The sequence below is a fragment of the Rhamphochromis longiceps genome, linkage group LG7 (assembly GCF_057381845.1).
Source record: "Rhamphochromis longiceps isolate RC_006_pf linkage group LG7, R_longiceps_female_GT1.1, whole genome shotgun sequence".
NCBI lineage: Eukaryota > Metazoa > Chordata > Actinopteri > Cichliformes > Cichlidae > Rhamphochromis > Rhamphochromis longiceps.
This window is the reverse complement of record NC_140563.1, coordinates 67,362,746-67,376,366: the sequence shown is the minus strand read 5'-3', so window position 1 is coordinate 67,376,366 and position 13,621 is coordinate 67,362,746. Positions and strand designations below refer to the sequence as shown.

The following is a 13,621-nucleotide window of genomic DNA, read 5'->3' as shown; positions in this document are numbered from 1 at the left end:
CCTGCCCCAAATGAAGAGCTTCATTCTAAAATGAGATATCTGCCGTTTGAAAAAAGAAAAGAAACGCAGAGATAGAAACACCTGCTCTGACAAAATGACGGATAGCGGGGGGGAAATAAATCCTCGTGCTGAGACGTTCCGGGATGAACGTGAGGTTGCTGTCGGAGTAAAACGAGAAGGCAGTTGCAGACTGAAGCTTCTCTGTCTCACAGATAAAGTTCAGATCGTAAATATTGTTTCAAAATGGATCCACAAGTCAGCTCCTCATACTGGATAATTTAAATGGCCATCAGGACCCACGAGGCTTCTACCACAGCAGCAGTGCTCATCACGGCATCTCGTGCCTACTGAGGTGTCCCTGGGCAGCAAATGCTCTTGACCCTGACCTCCGGGTAATGTCTGTTTTTTCCATGGCTTAAAGTGAGAAAGTACATTAACTCAAGTACTGCTAAATACTGTATGTTTGACGTTAAACGTGGAATAGACAGTAAGACGCATTATTGCAAAATGTAGAAAAAGCGTGATAGATAAATCCATGGATGTGGATCCTCCTGCTCAGAGGCTCTGACTATGAGTTCAGACCTGTTTCTATATAAAATGAAAAACTTTTGAGCTGCTGTGGAAGAAATGCCCAAACTACAGAAGAGACCAGCAGTTAGTGTAGCAACAATACGTGAAATAAGAGACAGTGATGTGTACCCGGCTGGCAAATTTGAAGTGAAGTATTGAAGCTACGGCTAGGAGCAAAGGAGGCTGCTGGTCGACAGATGGCAGGTCGGAAATACGGAGGGTGATCGACACAACCAGAGCCTGGCTTGTCCACTAGTGACTAACTGTGATAAAAAGTGATGTTTGATGAGCAAATCACTTCATACGAGGACAAGTCTTAAAAATCAAGGTATGACACTCCACATGTGACAGGTTTTTCTGCAATACTTTACTGAAGTGATTCATTTAATGCATCATGATAAATAGTAGTTTTTTAAAAGACAACTTAACATTACAGGCTGTCCTGTCACCAAAACACTAAAATGAGACTACACAAGTTTGTGTCACATAAAAGAAGATTCTTATTAAAGCAATTCATCAGAAACATGTCAAGGATGTGTTAAATAATCCTATAAACTACTCATATAGCTGAGCAATGAAAGTATTGTGAAACACTAATATGACGGACAGTAACAGTTAACTTATGTCCCTGACTTATTGAATCAGGTGGAGCGAGTGTAGATCTGCAAAAGACTTAGAAGACGTGTTTGTAGCTCTGATTTCAAGTTAGATTTTTACATGACAGGAAACTAAATAATAGTCAGATTTAATATTTTTCATTCAGGTTTAATATAAATTCCTATAATATAAATTTATTAGAGTACCAATCAATATAATGATGGGAACACCCATGTTTTTAATTAACTAAACATCCTGTCTCATAAATAGAGTTCTAGCTTTTTGTAACAACCGAAGTGATTGAAATGTAGTCAAAAATTCAAATTCGATAAACATTTTATCATATCAACATGATATGAAAGCATACTTTGCTAAGTTGTGTGTGTAGACACACCACTGGTTCATCTATTCATTTAAGTGTCCTTTTGTGGTGTTAAGTAACTTAAGGATTGGACTGAAAATGAGAGAAAAAGCAGCCAATTCCCAAAGGAAAACTTGGAACGACCTTCGGAAAGAGACGGCTCAAGACTTGCCATAACTAAGTATGAGTAGACGATGGGTCCTACAGCCATATTTCTGAATTTTCTGCATCTTTTTCATCTTGTGTCTGTGTCCTCTCACTGGCTCAGAGCTGAGCACCCTCCGTTCATCCTCCTCTGTTGTTTCACTTCGGCAGGATGAGTGACAGGAGGGGCTGGTTGGTCTCCAGGAGGAAATAAAGGCTGATTGTCAGCCTGGGACCGAGGTCAACAGGACTCACACCACCGATATAGCTGCCCCTGACCCTCAGACACATCAGTTATCACCTGAGCTGGACCCCACTGCAACAGACACACTGCAGGAGGCCGCTCAGCTTCCACCAGGTGATGCTGTGCTAAAGGAGGTCTGGCAGAGGATCTTTTATTTCATTTTCAAAGTCTTAAACACGACAAATAAAAAAATGAACAAGTACTGCTTTGTCTTACCAAATTCTACTTTATATTTTTATTAATGACAATAATGGACTTCTAATTCTAACAAAAATAAAAAGGGCCAGACCTGCAGACTGACAGCAGAGGTGTCAGCCTTCACACCTGCTGCCTGCTGTAAACCACCAACACTACAACTACTGCATTGTCCCCCACTGCTGGCAGATTGCTTTACACACACACACACACACACACACACACACACACACACACACACACACACACACACACACACACACACACACACACACACACACACACAGAGAACAGGATTAGGTCGGAGCTACAGATTTACTGCTCTACAGTTGTTGGGTTTGTTGTGTTTGTGGACTGAAGCCTGAGACTTTAGACTGAACGTCCTTTTCTACTCTAAAGCCCAGGTTGACTTCATGTAACGTTTATTTATTGAGCGCTTTTAACAGAAAAACTGTCACAAAATGTTGTTCAACACAAAAGAGTGAAGTAAATAAAAAAGTACATGCCATAATAGCCGAGAAAAAGACGTCACGAGACACAATAAAATAAACAGGTATGTCTGGAGAGTTTTTCTGAGTTATGCGTTTCATATTAGACACGCCCACCAATGGTTTTATTGCTGTTTCGTTGTATTTTAAGCATTGTATTTATTTCCTAAAATGACACTGCATTAATTATACTTCAGAATGTGAGTCATTATGGTCTAGCCTGAAACATGATGTGAAAAACATAAACATACACTCAGTTTGTCCAGACGTTTATGAAGAACATTTAGGAAGAGCACAATTTATTTATTCAGTTGACATATATTGAAATGCAAGTTTGGTTTATTTCATATAGTTACATAGTTTACATTATGTATAAAGTTTCTTTTGTGAAGACAGCAGGGACATGTCCAAAGGGGGTACATGGGGTGGCACCAGCACCTTCGAAATATGATTGACTTTCCTGCAACTGGAGTTCACAGAGAGGGAACTACATTAGACAGAAGAGGGGACTCAAAGGATGAAGGCAGACTCGAGAAAAGAAATTGATTTGTGTAAAAATCAAGTTTTGTGGAAGCTATTTTTATAGTTATAGTTCCTGAATCTCTGTGGCAAAGGTGGAAAATGCAGAGTTAGTATGATGGAGCTTGAATAGCCATAATACGTGGTAACAGATCAGGTTGGGGAAAGTCTGAACTGTACAGATGAGAGATTTTATTTGTACTTTTCTACTTACAACAGCTCACGATGAACCTATCCATGCATCGAGACATTTGTGATGCCTTTTCCTGTCACTGTGTTCTGTCTCTGCCACAGGGAGGAGTCTAAATACTAAATAAGATGGTTTTTACTAGAGATGTTCCTGGTGACTAATTTCTTAGTCAGCTAAATGAGGGAAAAAAGTCTAAAACTAAGAAACAGATATCAAGTTATATTTGAGAACTGTTTAATGTCAAATAGTCATTAAACAAAGGCATTTTTAACCATTAATCACATTCTTCATTAATGAATGGTTGTATAACATTAGGACACAGCAATTTACCATCATTGGGAATCAATTAAATGTAAAACAATTAGATTAAAGGACTAGTACTTCTGCTCCCGACTAGTAAAAATAGCGACGCCTAGTCGCAAACATCGGTAGTAATTTCATACTGCTTCTCTGGTCTTACTGACCACTCAAAGCATTGACATACCAGCGCCGTGCTTTATATTGTGTTATATATGCAATTAAACCGCTATTTTTGTTTTCACACACTCTGCACAATCTTTGGAGTTAAATATAAAGCCAACAGACACCTTAGTGTGGGGAGCCGGAGCTTTGTTGCTAATGCTGCTAACAAAGCTCTGGTTGGCTCAGCACGTTTTCCAGCCAAAGACTGAAAGTGATATCAATCCTGTGGGTGTGATAAAGAAAGCATACTTCTTTCTTTCACTTAACCTCTGCAGATCAACTTGTTCTGTAGTTTTATCATGTTGACCATGGCAGATTATTAATGCCGGCCTCTCCGGATTCCCGCAGCTTCCTTAGAAATCTGGGATCCAGCTTTGTTCAGAGGATCCCAGTGGACTCGTGGCTGTGTAGGAACGCCGGCCCTCACTTTGAATTCCTGTCTCTCATCACATGACCCAGCTTATAAATACGTCCCAGCTCTGGACTCATGTCAGGCATCATGTTTTCATGCTTTAGACCGAACAGCTGGGCCACTAAACACAACAAAAACAGATCATCTGACTCCTGCAGGGAAACAAAAACTCCCCCAAACTACATTCTGACTTTTGCTGTGTTGGGTGAACATTTGTGTTCAATGTTCACCCAACACAACAAAAGTCATGAAGAGGATTCAGTCTCCTGGAACAAGTCTGACCTTGAAATGCCATCAGTTTTCTTCACGGTTGCATCAAGCAACCCTTTGGGGCTGAATTACTGAAAGATTCTGAACATCTCATTCTGAACAAAGCCCATCTATGACAGCAAGCTCCTGTAATATATTAAAAGAAGAAACCAGAGAAACCAGAATATTAAAGTGTGATGGCACATCTTTGACCTCATCTAAACACTCTGACACTTAACTTTTCCTATCACAGTCTAAAGACTCTAGAAGGCGAGACATCAGAGTCTGTTTACATCTGAAAAATTAGCAACTGTTTTTTACACTTTAGTTATACATGCACGATGCAACAGGTTGCTCCACTCCAGTGTAGTAGGTGGCAGCAATGCAGGAGACTACAGCAAAGGAAGACAGTAGTGAAACTGAAACTGTTGTGTTAACAGCAAACCACAGCAAAGAATAACAGCAAACCACCAGAAATCCTCTGCTTTCAATAACTTTTTATGAGCTGTTGCTGAGGCTGAGCAAGATTTTGATTCAATAAGCTCAATTTTTGAGCTGGAAACATGCTGATAATCTTACAGGACTCTGTCCCAGGGGGCTGTTTCTGAAGTAAATCTGTAAGTTTCCTGCTGAATGTTGGCAAAATCTCCATCGTTTTTATCAAAGATGTATGAGATATGATCAAAATGTTCTGAGAACATATCCAAGAAAATCAAAAAAAATATTAAATTTCACATTCATTCTCGTGTGCGTCTCTGTACTATTTTCAACATGGCTGCTATTTTCAGATTTCTCAGAAGTTCTGTTATACGTGTTAACAATGTCACAGGATGGCAGATCTGGTGAAGGATCCAGATGGTGACTGAGGATTATGCTAAGTTTTCAAATGACACTGAGCCAGCGCCACTGTTTAGTTTAAATGGTTTGGTCAGGACATTACAGTAGAAGTCTATACTGACAGCCTCACCCCAGGGAACAAAAACATGGTGCAAAACCTGACACTCTGGTCTCTTCCTTGGGGAAAAATGCTTGGATGTAACCAGTGACTCAACTCTAATCATCAACAGTGACAGTCCACAGTGAATTTAGGTCAGTTTGAAAGAATCTGTGAAGTGCACACAGGTGGTGAAAACTGAGTTTCCAGTTTGCGATCCACACGACGCAGTCGCGCTGGAAGCTGTCCGGACATGCCCGAGCAGAAGACCTTGACATGCAGATGGGCTAACTTTTGGATTTTTCCCCAAACTCTTTCCATCATATAGGCATAGCAAATTGTAGTTATACTTACATTATCAATCAGTAGATTACAGGGAGAAATATTACAAGTCCAATATTGGTTTTAAAAAATAGCAATTCAATTCTAGGTGCAGTTTATGTATCAAGCACAGAGTCATAGACTCGTTTTACAACATATAACAAAAGATTAACGTAAGGAGAAATCTCTCATCAAGGATGCACAGACAGGGAATAGTCCCACATAACAAGAAGACAGAAGTAATAATACAATATAGAGATGGAATGAGAATATTTAGGTACAGTTAATATCAATATTAGTTGTGTTAGCCAGCTGCAGAAATTTTAGTTTCTTGTTTTGGAAATCAGCGAGCAGCGCCGGTGCTGGCCCAGCCTGCAGCGGGTCACAGCTGTCAAACCGATCAGCAGGACTTCTCCTGACACCGAGCCAGCAGCTGTCTGTTAAGAATCCTCAGGACCGTCATCAGCAGCAAACTCCTCAACTCACAACTCCTCTCATTACTGCCCTTAATGGAGGGAAGAGAGAGACAAGGTAAATACAATTACTGATCAGAGAGCAGGGACAGCCGAGCCCACAGTGGTGCCCCGTTTCACTGCTGGTACCTGACACCAGACTCTGCCTCGTTACAGGGACCGTAACCCCGTCTCAGTGCTGGCCCTGATTTCACGAGCCTTTGGTTCGGTTTGTTGTTGTTGTGGATGAATAAACCCCACCATTTAAAAGATGTTGTTGCCCTCTGAAATAGGAGGAAAGTAAATCCAAGGTTGGCATTGAGGTCCAGCGAGACTCCTCGAATGCCTTTTGAGCCAGACGCTGTGATTACCCAGAAAGCCTGTGGAATGCCCCCTTCCTCATTGAAGAGACAAATATAGCGTGGTGTGTTCCAGCAAGGGATGGAGGGTAAATGGATGCTGTGGTGTTATGTAGCAGAAATTAGACAATGATGAATGATGATGCTCAGAGGAGGGACAGGTTAAAACCAGAACTATTTCAAGAGATGGCAGAAACACATTGTTACGTATGTGAGGTGTCTGTGGGAAATTAGACCACCATGATGAAGGAAAATTCAGCTTTCAGGTTTCTGACTCAAATTCAAAATCGCAAAAGAAGATTCACAGACATTTGTATTAAGTGCTGCAAAGTGGAACCAAGTGGAGCCACCAAAAGCCAAAAGCTGCAGTTACTGTCCATTTGAAGGTGAATGCAGAAGTTTTCAGGCCCCTCTTCTGTGGAACCAGCTTCCAGTTTGGATTCAGGAGACAGACACTATCTCTACTTTTAAGATTAGGCTTAAAACTTTCCTTTTTGCTAAAGCATATAGTTAGGGCTGGACCAGGTGACCCTGAATCCTCCCTAATGCTGGGCTTACACTGTGCGATTTCTTCAGTCGCGCGATTCAGCTCCTGCTCAAACTGTACGATTGACTCGCAGGGTTTAGAAGTTCATAGGTCACGATGCAGGTCTCACACTATACGGCCCGATGCTCTGATGCGACCTGAGTGCTCACACTGTGCGTCCATAAAATGAAGGTTATAACAGAAATTCTGTCGCTCGCTCTCTCTCTCTGTCTTTCACTCACACAGACACGCCACCACCACCATCAACTTTGCTAAATTGCTAATGAAAAACATTGATCAGGCAGCTGTGATTGAGCAGCAGTGTAGATCCAACTATTTTCACGGTTGTTGTGGTCGTGATAATTTTGTGAGGCCACATCGAAAAGGCTCGGATGAGCTTTCCAAAGTTCTACAAGTTGTGCCTCCATCGCTTGTGTCCAGATCACACGCTGCACAGCCGTGCTGCGCCGTCTTTTTCACTGACATTTGTGTTTGCGCGTGCGCAGTGTGACAAACTGCGGTGCCACCCTCACGACGGTCGGGAGGATTTCAAACAGGTTTGAAATCCTCACGACCAAGCGATTGATGATCGGGAGCTGGTCGTGAGGTGTTAATCGCTTCTCGTTACCCCACGTATACTACACGATGCATGACGCACGATGAAGGCCAAAATCGGGCCGATCGCCAAAACGGTCGCACGACTCAAAAATCAGCTCAAAATGGGCCAAAAATCGCACAGTGTAAGCCCAGCATTAGTTATGGTGCAATAGACGTAGGCTGCTGGGGGATTCCCATGATGCATTGAGTTTTTCCCTTTCCAGTCACCTTTCTCACCCACTATGTGTTAACAGACCTCTCTGCATTGAATTATATCTGTTATTAACCTCTGTCTCTCTTCCACAGCATGTCTTTTATCCTGTCTTCCTTCTCTCTCCAACTGGTCACAGCAGATGGCCCCGCCCCTCCCTGAGCCTGGTTCTGCGGGAGGTTTCTTCCTGTTAAAAGGGAGTTTTTCCTTCCCACTGTCGCCAAAGTGCTTGCTCATAGGGGGTCATATGATTGTTGGGTTTTTCTCTGTATCTATGAAGCGCCTTGAGGCGACTTTTGTTGTGATTTGGCGCTATAGAAATAAAATTGAATAAAATTGAATTGAATAGAAGCTTGTCAGTCCCCATAGACACGCATGTTAAAATGTCCCAACTTTACAGCAGAAGTAAACATGTTTAATCCTGCTACAAAAAACCCCATTTTGGTTTCAGCTAATTTATTCCTTTTAAAACCTTGCAGAGGATTAGTTATCTTATAGATATCTATCTACTACTGGTTGGTGCTTAAAGTGAAGGCTTAAAGTTAGGGATGATTGAGAGTTGTGCTGATAAAAGCAGCTGCAGATCATTATTATTATCATTATCTACAAGAGTTCTTCTCTGCTTAGTCAACTTACTGAACTGAAGGAGACATTGTGACTATGTTGGTAGTTTGGGCATCTTCTGGATCAGTTTTACTTTCACAAGCATTCTTTTATATACACACCACAGCATTTCAGTCAGCCTTTCTATTGGTTAATATTTGCATTAAAGCATTCCTGCCTAGAAGAAAAAAAATAAACCAAAAGCATAAAAATACCATCTGATGTATGAAAAATGCATACTGGCCTGTTTTGATCAGAATCATTTAGAACCAGCATTCTTGTGCAATCTCTATAGAGTTTGGATACTGTGATTGTAGAAAACAGGAAGGATTGTGTCTGAGATCCAAGGAGGAAGCCAGAAGAGGCGTAGCTTTCCAAAGTGTTTCTACAGGAGTGATGGAAATTTAAAGCAAATAAATAAAAAGTGACGAGCTGAAACAACGGCAATTATTTCCCCTGAAACACTCACTCTGGTTAGTGTAAAAAAAAAAAAAGATCTGCAATCAAAGTAGTTGTGAAAAAGACAAACAGACTTCAAAGAAAAAGAAGAAAAGAGAGTAAAGGTGGTTTGTCAGCCAGAAGTGAGAAAAAAATCCAGATTCTCCAGCATTGATGACATAATGCCAAGAAATGGTACTGTGAGCGACGACGTCCAGCAATGATGAAAGTCATTTTTAATAAGCAATAAGAACATTTAAGAACATTGACAATAAGTTAAGACAAGAAATAATAAAATGTTTAAATTCAAGTGTTAAACCATAAACCTTTGGCCTTTAGTGGTTTTTTTTATTCACATGCTTTTCAAAAATTTTAATTCTGAGAATTTTGCGACTGTTTTGGAAAACTATTAACAATGACCTACAACCAATAAAAGGCAATAATAAAAATAACAACAATAATTATTGCAATATTAAAAGTAGTGTTCATTTTAAATTGATAAATTTAAAATGAATACATGTTTGTTGAATTCATGTTTAAATTCTTAAGGATGCCAAGCTGGTATTTGTTTGTAAGCCTGGTCAGACTGACTTCTGATTTGTTCCTGAAGTACGAACAAATCCAGGGACAAAAATATTGATAAATCACAGATTTGTGGGGGAAACATTTGTGTGCACAGACTTGTTGTGGGAATCTTGTATCTATATCAGCTGTAGCTTTGCGAAGCCTTGACCTTGAGGTGAATGGGCTGGGATAAAGACTGGAGCACACATGAATTCTCCAGACCAGCAAACCTCTAAAACATCTGTTTCCTGATGATCAGGTAATTAAGTGCATTTGATAAGCAGCACCTGGCTGATACCTCCTTCTTAATTCTTATTAGAACCGTAAAGGAGGACTCAGTTTTTCTCATGATGGTTTGAGGTCTTTGGAAATCTCCACCGAAATTCTCCACCTGTTACAGCTCACAGTGTCAGTGTGTTGTCTATGTGTGTTTGGGCATGTTTAACACACCAGTAGCAGTAAATACACTTTGTTGTCTTGTTGTGTGACACAGCATTTATTGTTGTGATGAGCAGAGAGCAAATCACAGATGAGACTCAGATTACACCGAGTGTTTGGAGGTTTTGCAGTGTGTGTGTGTGGGGGGGGGGGGGGGGGGGGGGGTCATGAAGTGGCTCCGTCTGTGTGGTCTGTCACCCTTTAACCTGCAGGCATGAGGAGGCTCCACAGTTTGAGTCAACACACTGAGAGCCTCGCTTCACACTTTAAGCACACCAAACCGTGTTCACCTTTGAGCTTCCACTTACAACAGAAAGCAGCAGAGTGGAGATTCAGATGTCAGAGTGACTTTTCTTCTATGTGACTGACATCATCTCTGTGTGTTCCTTCTGGGCCACTTTATACAATGAAATCATGCAAGAATAGTGGTTTTATTAGGGAAAAGCTACAACCATAACTTGAAGATTATACTACAGCGAGGGGCACTCATGTATGCTAATGTGTCCAGAATGGAGAATATGATGGTGGGGTGACCTGATGGATATGTGACGTAGGTGCAAATTGCCCTTTCTCCTCAAAGTGAGGAAACTTTGAGTCTTTATTCAATTCAAGAGAATTTAGTTTAGTTCAACTTTATTTATATAGCGCCAAATGACAACAACAGTAGAGGTAGATATCTTACAATAATACAAGTACATGACCTGCTATGAAAAAACACTTGGCAACAGTGGGAAGGAAAAACTCCAGTTTAAAAGGAAGAAAACTCGAGCAGAACCAGGCTCAGGGAGGGGTGGCCATCTGCCGTGACTGGTTGGGAGAAAGAATAATAATAACTCATATTTAAATGCAGAGAGGTGTGTAAACATGATGAGTGAAAGAGGTGAATGAAGAAGAAACACAACATGTGCAGGCAGTTTCAGAGGTGACCTGTGTGCTACTGGAGTTGGTCTGGTCCCTGCGGACAGGGTGTTCCCCTGGATGCTTGGCACTGTGGGGGCTCAGCAGACCTGCAGCTAAGATCACAGAAACCTGTGTTTACTGACCGTTTGAGTCCCTGCGTCTTCTCAGACTTCCAGCTGAGCTGCCAGAGGGGACTCACAGCAAGAGGAGGTCTCCAACAGATCTGATGGGACTCCAAACACGGACACAGATCCAAGCCAAGAATGACCGTCCTCTGGATGTCAGAGCCTAACGATGGCTCAAAGGTGTCCTGTAATCTCTGTCCTGGTGGTCCACACACTTTGTTACATTCTTGTTCTGTACAAATGGTGAAGTATCCATCAAACATCAACACCCTTCCAGGACCATTTGATCATCTGATGAGCTGAGAGTCGGCAGTTTGGATCCAAACATTCTTTCGATGGTTAGAAAAACTTATTGTACACCAAGTGTCACCAGAGTCAATAAGCAGAGTTATTTTAGGAACAATCCTAACCCTATCACTGACTCTTATTTTAACATTATCATAAAAAACAGGACTGCAGTATAACCAAACACACGCAATCCCTGACTGTTAATAATGAAGCTGGTAATTAAAGAGAAAACCAACAAGAATTAATGTCAGTACTCAAAGTTTTCCAGCACTCTTTCATCAGCTTACACACTCGAATAGAAAAACGTTAATTTTTTTTACAAACAGGCTGTTATAGATAGGCAATAAAAAGAGACATACTGAGGTTTATGACTCAAATGTTCCACAAAAGACAGAAAAAAAGCTCTTTTGTTATATTTGATCATGTTTCTCTCTTTCCTGCATTCCTCATATCTCAAACAGAGCGAGCTCTATCTTGTCATTTACATCATTTTCCATTTTTTTCTTTTCTCTCATTTGTTATCCAAAGGTTAAGGGTAGGAAATAAGTAGTTAAGTATTGTTTCATCTGTTGAGTGGCTAACAAACTAACTTCCTCTGAATTGCTGCAATCAGGACTCATCACACCTCCAAACCTCTTTCCTGTTTGACAGTTGGACACAGTTTGAGTCTCTGACATCACTTCAGTTGAAGTGTGATAGGTAAAAGCACGCTTTCAGAGGACTCTCTGCACTACAGTGAAAAACTAAATACATCATTGAATCATCAGTCAGTTACTTGTAGAAACACCTTTAGCAGCAATAACTTGCAGCAAAGCCACACTTTTTCAGTCTTTTTATAACTTTACTGTCATGAACTTTAATATTTAACATGCTGTCTGAGGCCTGTGGAGACTGTGTGAGTTGTTCTGACAGTTTTTTAGTTTTATACACTTTTTAACATCCTGCACAGAATTTGCATGTTTGATGAGAATAATCTTGCATCTGCTTGGTTAAATGTAAAGCCTGAAATGTAAAATGGAGTCATTTGCATGCCAGTGTGGTTCTCTCATGATGCAGTGCTGTGTACATGCCAGTCAGCAGAGCTGCTCATATGTTTCTTTTACATGGATGCGGAATTCCCTCGTCCTGGAAAGCAAAGCGAGTGTGATCCAGCTCTTTGCATCATCTCAATTTCCTACCTCCTCCTTCTTCTTTTTCTTCTGGTTTCTCCTTTGGGACAGAGGGGCAGCGAGGAGCAAATAGCTGTGACAAAAATGGAGGAATGCTCCATCCTTTGGCAGTAAAAGGCCGTCTAGCCTCAACTGCAGTGCTGTAACTGTAGCACGCTTGCCATAAACGCCCGGTGCGAGGACAAGGGAGGCCCCAGGAACCAATGGGGATCTGGTTTCAGCATGTGCACCATGATGAATTCTACATCCTGAGGTCTGAGAGGGAGACACAACCTGCTGTTAACAGCAAATAAACCAGCAGCAGAAGGAACAGGCAGGGATACAGAACATCAAATTTTAAGCTTAAGATTGAAGCTGCATTTTAAAAATCTCCTTCATGCACACTAAGAAACATGATGCATGTACTGGTCCACCTTGCTAAGGATCAAAACACCTCCTGTTTTTTCTTGCTTGGAATGCATTCAGAGACACAGTGTGGCTTTTGTCCTGTCTCCCTCCCAAGACAGCACAACGATATACTGTTGACCAATATGTGCTGTAAGTTTTGGATAGCAGAGACACGTGTTCGCTTGCTGGGAAGAGGTCCTTCCTACGTCACTAAGCACTGCTTTGTCTAATATTATACCGCTGTCTGCATTTCAGTAGCATTAATGAAACTTTCCCATCAGCAAAACATCAGTCCAGTGCCACTTACCTCCTGTTCACCGGTGCTTTTTCTCTTCCCAGTGTGACTAGGGAGGCACAAACATCATTTTCTTGCTGAAAAGTTGTAGCATCACCTTTCACTGTTGAATAATGATCTAATCCACCCATAGTTCCTACATGTGTTACATATAACGCCTCTCTGTGTATGCCTTGTTCTTATGTGTGCTTAACTTCAAACTCCAAGCTATCATTCCAAATATGTGTTACCATTGCACTGACCAGCTACACTACCCACACACCCCAAATGATCTCCAAGCTACGCAAGGACTCCGCAGGCGGGGTCGCACAGAAGGAGAAAAGGTGGCTGGAATGACATCATTTCCAATTTCCAACATCTGTATGATACAAGTACTGCCTGGTGTCTTTTTCCCCTTCCTTTTTTCTCTCTGCTATTAAACCTCAAGGGCAACTTTTCCTTTTGTTTTGGTGCTATGGTTAGCTCTAACTTTACTCTCACTTTGTGGCTTTGATTTTCCAGCCCGACATGCCAATGGCAGCTTATCACACTCCAAGTACTCAGCACTTAATGCCAGCTTATCGATTCTCCCGCAGTCCTCCAG

General features: G+C 41.3%; 2 long non-coding RNA genes across 2 annotated transcripts; one reads left to right on the top strand and one right to left on the bottom strand.

Annotated features, from left to right (window-relative positions):
• LOC146666801 (uncharacterized) lies at nucleotides 1–2,341 on the top strand. Its single transcript, XR_014912802.1, has 3 exons — nucleotides 1–898; nucleotides 1,606–1,709; nucleotides 1,844–2,341. It is a non-coding gene; the product is annotated as an uncharacterized LOC146666801 (long non-coding RNA).
• An 8,326-nt stretch (nucleotides 2,342–10,667) lies between these two features.
• Nucleotides 10,668–13,162, bottom strand: LOC146666800 (uncharacterized). Its single transcript, XR_014912464.1, has 3 exons — nucleotides 13,051–13,162; nucleotides 12,366–12,611; nucleotides 10,668–11,131 (listed from the first exon to the last, which is right to left on the bottom strand). It is a non-coding gene; the product is annotated as an uncharacterized LOC146666800 (long non-coding RNA).
• Between the last annotated feature and the right edge of the window lie 459 nt (nucleotides 13,163–13,621).